This window comes from Cibotium barometz, chromosome 44 (genome assembly GCF_041138505.1).
Source record: "Cibotium barometz isolate CiBa-2024 chromosome 44, ASM4113850v1, whole genome shotgun sequence".
Classification (NCBI taxonomy): domain Eukaryota; kingdom Viridiplantae; phylum Streptophyta; class Polypodiopsida; order Cyatheales; family Cibotiaceae; genus Cibotium; species Cibotium barometz.
The window spans coordinates 4,825,564-4,833,282 of NC_141089.1; the positions used below are offsets into that span (position 1 = coordinate 4,825,564).

The 7,719-nt window shown below is 43.3% G+C and overlaps 1 protein-coding gene across 1 annotated transcript in view; it reads right to left on the reverse strand.

Moving 5' to 3' along the window:
* Positions 1 to 7,719, reverse strand: part of LOC147612883 (Zn-dependent exopeptidases superfamily protein) — a 112,501-nt gene that overhangs the window by 52,561 nt on the left and 52,221 nt on the right. The gene's annotated exons all lie outside the window — the stretch shown is intronic.

Sequence of the window (7,719 nt, forward strand, 5' to 3'; positions counted from 1 at the left end):
CAGTTTCCAAGAGTTTAAAGTTGCTCTCAAAGCTTCTTCCTCGGAACGTCAAGCACAAATCGCCGCACATATGCAGGCTTTACAGAATTCCATCTCTTTGTTGACCACTACCCTATCTACTCTTTCGGGTATGGATACTTTGGCATCTACTTTAGGCCCCAATATTACTCCGGAACAGTTTGGGGGCGAGCAAAAGCAGTAGCAGCAAGTTTCCTCTCAGACAAAGCTTTGCTTTGGTGGAAAGAACTCAACCCTAAACCAACGACTTGGGCAGAGTTCGACGAAGTCTTCAAGAAAGAATTCCTCAAGAAAGAGGATGACTATGATATTGTTGCCCGGTTTGCTACTTTAACCATGACCTCACAAAACCTCACTTATAAGGTCTATCTCCAAATATTTAGGGACTTGCAGATGAAAGCTACGAAGATGGATTCCACCATTCTTTTGGGTTTCTTCGTAGCCGGTTTACCCGACTCGTACCGTTTACAGGTTAAAAACAACAAATGCAAAACTTTGGACGAGGCCATTCATTCCGCTCGTATCTATGATGATACAACGGTCTCTTCCAAGTCTAAACCCAAGACCGAGCAAGGAAACAAGCACAAAACGAACTTCTCTACACCGATGGCTAGCACGACAGAAGGAAAGTCTTCGGACCAACCTTCGAAGAATTCTACTTCGAACCCCAGCAAAGAAAAAACGTCTCCTTCAGGCTTTGAAGCCCAAGAAGGAGGGACGTTGCTTCATCTGCGAAGAAAAAGGACATATGCGTAACGAGTGCCCAAAGCAAAAGGGTGCAAAGACCAACACAGAACCCAAGCCAAAGACAGCTAACCAGTTGTCTTTGATAGGTACGTCAGTTACTGTACTTTCTCGCCCTAGTTCATGTTCTGATTGTCTGTTTAACTCTAAAGTTTTTGGCTTACATGATCTTCTCCAAGTTTATGAAGAAGTGAATGGCCATAGAATCCACATTCTTCTAGACCCTAGCAGCTCACACAATTTTGTTAATTACAAACTTGTGCAGAAATTGGGTCTCGACACAACACCCAGCGATCATACCTATGAGGTACGTCACCTGCGGGTCGGCAAGTATCGGATCGAAAGGTGGAGACGCTACTGATCCGGATTCAGGACTACGAAGATACTTTGAAATGCTATATTATGCATCTAGAGCATGTAGACTTGTTATTAGGGATTAAGTGGTTTAAGACTCTTCAAGTCTAGATAGATTGGTATACTTTTTCTTTTGAACATAGGAACACCCAGTATAGTGTCTTAGGTGATTGTATACATCTCTCTCAGGGACCTCTTGTACATACAGTTGATTTTGGTAATATAATGGATTCTTCTTTCTATACTGCTTTCCACTGTGTCTTGATTCCACTTTCTTCATTTCTCATACCTTCTATGGATGTTAATGAATTAAGTGTGTTTGAAAGCAAAGAATTAAAGAAGATACTTGATTTGTTTCAAGATGTATTTCCTAAGGAATTGAAATCAAGCTTACCACCTGAAAGGGCAGTAGATCATCGTATTGACCTAGTCCCTGGTGCTCACCCTGTTAGTATTCCACCTTACAAGATGAGCCAATCTGAGGAAGATGAGTTGGCCAAACAACTCGAAGATTATTTGAGGATGGGTCACATCCGTCCAAGTAAATCACCTTGGGATGCACCTTTGTTGCTTAGGCGAAAGAAGGACAACACCTAGAGAATGTGTATAGATTACAAGAGATTGAACAAGCTGACAATTAAGAACCGTTATCCTCTCCCTAGATCAGATGACTTGATTGATCGGTTAGCCGGAGCGAAATATTTCACGAAGATAGATTTACGTACTGACTATCACCAGATACGTATTCATGAAAGGCATGTCGAAAGAACCGCCTTTCGGACTACGTATGGCCATTACCAGTTTCTCGTATTACCTTTTGGGTTAACCAATGCTCCAGCCACTTTCCAGCAAATGATGAACGATCTTTTTCGTGAGCATTTAGGCAAATTTGTGGTTGTGTTCCGGGATGATATTTTGATATATAGTCGTACTCTTGAGGATCACGTTAGACACCTCACGATTGTCTTAACTATTTTAAGACAGAATCGACTATATGCTAAATTAAGTAATTGTGAGTTTTTCATAACAGACATCATTTACTTGGGACAAAAGATCACTAGAGATAGATTGAGCATTGACTATGACCGAGTTCAGAAAGTTCTGGCCTAGCCTATACCGCAGACAGTGAAACAACTTCGTTCTTTTCTTGGTTTTGTTGTTTTTCTTCGAAAATCTGTGCAGGAGTACTCTCACCTCACGCTACCAATGACCGACTTGTTGAAAGGTCGTGGACGTAAGTCGAATCAGCTTATCACTTAGAATAAGGATCTGGATATGGCCTTCAGCCTTTTGAAAGATAAAGTCAAGGAAGCACCTATCTTCGCATTACCCGATCCTAGTCGGCCTTATGTTCTTGAAACTGATGCCAGTGACTATGCAATTGGGACTGCTCTGTTTCAAGATGGTAGACCTGTTGCTTTCGAAAGTAAAAAGCTAGACGACACTCAACTTCGTTGGCCAACCCTTGAGAAGGAGCTTTATGCTGTCGTTCACGCTCTCAAGGTTTGGAGACATTATTTATATGGCTCCAAGTTTGTGGTATTGACTGATCATCAGTCAATCAAGTATGTGTGTGATGCAGATGATTTGAGAGGAAGGAAAGCTCGATGGACTGAATTAATGCAAGATTTTGATTTTGAGATTCGTTACCGAAAGGGGTCCATGATTAGTGTTGCAGATACGCTTAGTCAAATTAGAGAGGTGAATACTTTGTCGTTCACCGAGATTTCTACTGACTTGTTTCAGTCATTGAGAGGGTTTTGCAGGACTGATAGTTATTTTGGCCTATTTTGACAGAAGATCCAGGACCGGAGCTCATTGATTGACCAAGACTCAATGACTGAGCAGCCTACCATTCAGGCTGCAGGAGGTCAGTGGATGATTTGGAATGGTTTACTATTTCGTAATGACAAAATTTGTGTACCACAAATCTCAGACATTAGATCCAAGATTCTTAAGGAGTGTCACGACACCCCTTCTGCTAGACACCCTGGGGTACACAGGACATTATCGTTAGTGAAACATACTTTTTATTGGCCAAAGATGAAAGGGTATGTAGAAGATTATCTTCTCAAGTGTCAAGTTTGTCAAGCAAATAAAGCTGAACGCTTTAGACAGGCTGGGTTGTTGCATCCTTTGCGAATCCAAGGTAATAAATGGGAAAGTATTTTCATGGATTTTATTACCGGATTGCCAAGAACACGTCAAGGCCACTATTTTATTTGGGTTGTGGTGGACATTTATTCCACACGAACCAAAAAAGATTCTTGGATTTTGTGAAAGAAGATTGCGTAATATACTTATCACGGACTACAAGATCAAGTAGAAGGATCGTGTTGAGGAGGACACTACATGGGAGACATTGACTACCCTTCAGAGGGATTACCCTGGCTTTTTAGTGAGCTCATGAGTGTGCTCTTAGAGGAAGGGGAGTATAATCTACCGTATGCTACATGCACACAAGACTAGCTTCGAGGTTTGGGGAAGCTTGGAGCTAGGCAAGCTGATTGGCGAGTTGAGTTAGGGATAGACAAACGGGCGGGCACCCAAGTATGGACGGGCGGGCGTCCAAGTGTGGACGCCCGATGACCGTCCAAGAGCCTATAAAAGGGTGGCCAAGGTTAGTCATTAGTTCATAGAGTCTCGTGTGTCTTTGTGAGAGCTCTATGGTCAGGAGCTTGGATCTAGTGCAAACGTGCACCTGCTTTATGCAGCCGAGGCCGGCAACAGTCTCGAGACTTGCGAGGGTAGCTTCGTGGCGGTATGGGACATCACGAGGTAGAGATTGGTCGGTACGTCCATCTAGTTAGCTCAGCTCGTGGCTCGGTGGGGATAGCCAAGACTTGTGGGCTTGCCCATGGCTGTAAAGGTTGGGAGGTGAGTCAGGCATGCACCCCCTTCACGTTTGCTTGGTTTGTTTGCAAGTTTCGAGTCTTGTACCAGGAGCGTTCTACGAGGAGATCCTACGGGGATTTGACAATACAACAACCACGTTTGACACCAATACTGTGTATATCTTTACTAAGTGTTCTTCATCATGCAGCATTGACTAGTAACACACTCGTATCCACCTCCCCCTGTCTCACTCTACTAATTATGTGTAAATCTTTGCTAAGTGTCCTTCATCATGCATCTTTGACTAGCAACACACACATATGTCCACCTGCTTTGACTAGTGGCATGCTCGTATCCACCTCCCCCTGCCTCACTCTACCAGTTAGATATGCTAACGGGTGTTTGAGCCCTGGCAAAAGTAGAGCTCAGCCCTCTATGCATGGCCTGTAAGATGATGTTCCTTGGTGTAAAATCTAGCTGGCCTGCCTGATTCCTGTACTCAGCCAAATCCATCAAGTGTGCCTCATTAGCGGCTCCATATTTTTAAACTCCTTGATTGATTGGGATGATCATGCTGCTGGTCCAGGATGAAGCAGGTGATTGCATACAGCATGAATAAAGATTCTTGCTAAGACTCATGCCAAAAACTCAACGCCCAAGATCTGCCCCAAAGATCTCCTCACTGCATGAGACAAATGAATATCTGCGTATCTAGGCAAGTGAATTAAACCCACTCTGTGTTAGAAAATATTCGTACAGGAAAAAGGTCTAGTATAAGCTAATCCAAGGTGAGTGTGTGTAGAGTACTTGTGCCCATATGATGGGGTTCCCCAGAATAGAGAGAGAGAAGAGTGCAGCAGAACTCAATCGCAAGGACACACAAATAGCCCTAAAGCTACTGTTTGTATTATGTACAATGAAAATGTTTACAACTGAATTTCAAGTACAACGTAATTCTGAAAACGTTGGGCCATTTTTTTCAGAGGTTTCTCAGGTTTTTAGAAACATTTCCCACACTTCTAGGTTCAAAACGTGTTTCTCTGTTTCTACGGAGGCGAGGCTTGCTGTGTTCGAAGATGCTCCTTTGATGGCCAGCCTTTCCACCCTTGGAGACCAAGCTCTTTGTCTACTCAAAGGCAAGGAAATTGATCAAGATCAAGACCCCACTACCGAAACCAAGACATTATGGCAAAGACTTGCTGCTCTTGAAGAGGAGAACAAGCTATTGTAGACTGCACAAGAAGATCTTGACGTGCAACGTGTGATGTAATCCAAGAAGAAAGCCTCTTTGGAGAAGTTTGTCTTCCAAGAACATGCAGAAGAGCTAGCAACAAAGCCAAAGGAATTGACTCTTTCCTACTTGACTGCAAATGATGTAGTGACCTTCGATGAAGATGGAAACCTTAAGTTCATGAAATGCATGTGAAGATAAGAAAGGAGAAAGAGGAGGATACTCATCAATACAAAGTGTGCCAAGGGGTTCAAGTTAAGACAAAAAGCCATCAAGTTCGAGAGTTATCATGGTGAGTTGGACTCAAATAAAGCTTTGTCATTCATTTCACAATTTCAGATAGCTCATAGTGAAGAAAACTGCTTGCAATCACGTCATAGGCTGAATTTAAAGTTAAGTTTTATGAGCAACTTTTGACGACAAATTTTGAGAAGACCATCCACAAGGAGTGGGATTGACTCTCTCAAAAAGAGGGAGAATTGGTCACATTCTCCAAGTTTTGGAATGTGTACCTCAAGGTTATTCCATTCATGCATACTGAAGAGGAAGAGAAGAAACAGAAGTTTGAGTTGTTCTTATGACCCATCATCTAACAAGGGTTAAGAGGTTTACCCAAATAAAACTTTACAACTCAGAAACTTAGCTTTGAAAATTGAGAGCTTGCATGTGAAATGTTTAAATTCTAGAATGGATGCATTCATGCCAATCTCCAGAGTTGTGGGAAACTAGGAAATGAAAACAAAACAAATTTTCCAAGGGGAGGAAAACAGAAACGCCATGTCAGCAGCAAAGGGGAAAGAAGGGGGGGTGAGGGTGGGGAAGTCGTTTAAACCATAGTGATGGGGGAGAGGATTAGTATGCAGGAGAGAGTGAGTCTTTGGACGGATGTCTTTGTGGATTTTATTTTATTTTATTTTTTCCAGAAAGAGACTTCTATTAAGTATGAGAAAAACATACAACAATCACAGCTATAAGCCGGAAGAGAATAGAATCACCCCAATATGTAAGGTGATTTCAACCACTGAGGAGCATCATGATGCCATGTAAGACCTGTGGTACTAAAGGAAAAGAAGATGCCATGGTCCCATTCCCGCATAAATATCACACGCTTCGCCTGCGTAGAAGGAGAGGGCCCCTGAATGCGAGCCCACGTAGCCATAAGAGTGTGGATGATATCACCCCATATAGTACTAATGCACTGAGACCCAAAAATCTGGACACCCTCAATAGCCTCCGTGCATCTAGCTCTCTAGATTTGCCATGCTGTAATACTGGCAATATTCTCCCAACTGGTGCCAATCCTCTGTCTAGGGGGTGTATAATCAGAGTGAGGAACATCCTGCAATAGACCATGCTGAGCAATACCTCTACGAATGAAAAAAACAGAATCTGTACCACTGCCCTCATAAAAAAGTTGCGGACCGGACTGGGAGAGCCAAGCAACTGCCCCCCAAGTCACATGCATGGCTCGGCCACTCAATTTGCCCATAAGTTGGGCTACAGTACCGCACGTCTTTGTGGATTTTTCAATCCACCATATTGCTGATATCTATATTCTGAGCCCAAAGCTATACAAAATGGATGTGGGGAAAGCCTAAATGCATGTTATTTTAGCTTGACATGACCAAAACGTTTCCCCAGACGTTTCGGTGTTGACCGAAACATTTCCCCAAGTGTTTCCTAGCCGTTTCGGATATCCCGAAACGTTTCGGAAGCGGAACATGTTTTGGTTGCTACCGAAATGCACTGGAGGGGCGTTTTCGGGGGTTTCCCGCTTCTATGATTCATGCACAAAGGCAAGGACAAGGCTGCCCCAAACATGCAAAGCAAGGACGACATCACCTCACAAGGATTTAAGGGCACAAGGAGGGCTGAAAATGACTTTAGAAGGAGGCCACCACCCAAAAAGTTCAAAAACAGGTTAACGAGTGACAAAGGGAGATCTATGAGAAAGAGAAGAAATCCTTCTTGTGTGCGGAAAGGATTGTGTGGCTGCCAAGTGTCCAACAAAGGGTAAGCAACAAGATGGGCAAGAAGGGAGGGGAAAACAGCATAATGACAAGCCCCGTGTTAATGTAGTTTCTGATGTGCAAGGGAACACCGGTCATGCAGCACGCGCAGGCAAGGATAGGGTGATATGTAAGACATGGGGACAGCTCAAGGATCAACCTGCATCTTCTTATTCTATAGACAACTTCAGCTCTGTAGAGATGGCAAGCCTCTTTGGGATTAAAACATACCAAAATGGGTCCGCAAATACATGCAGGTGCAGCTTTCAGAGAGAAGGGTGTAAAAGTTATGCTTTGTGATCTCCTCTTGAATGAGCTTGTCATGGAACTTGAGTTGCTCTTGTTGGTGGAGCATGTGTTTCTTGGAAGGTATCAGCTACATGGCTGATACCTGAAGATCATCGCATAGATCTTGTTCCAGACAATTCCTCTCTAATCGGTCGGTGTATTGGGTTAGTGCTTGCCAACAAGAGGAGATTATGACATGGGTAAATGGGATGTTGAAAAAAGGGCATATATGGCCAAGCT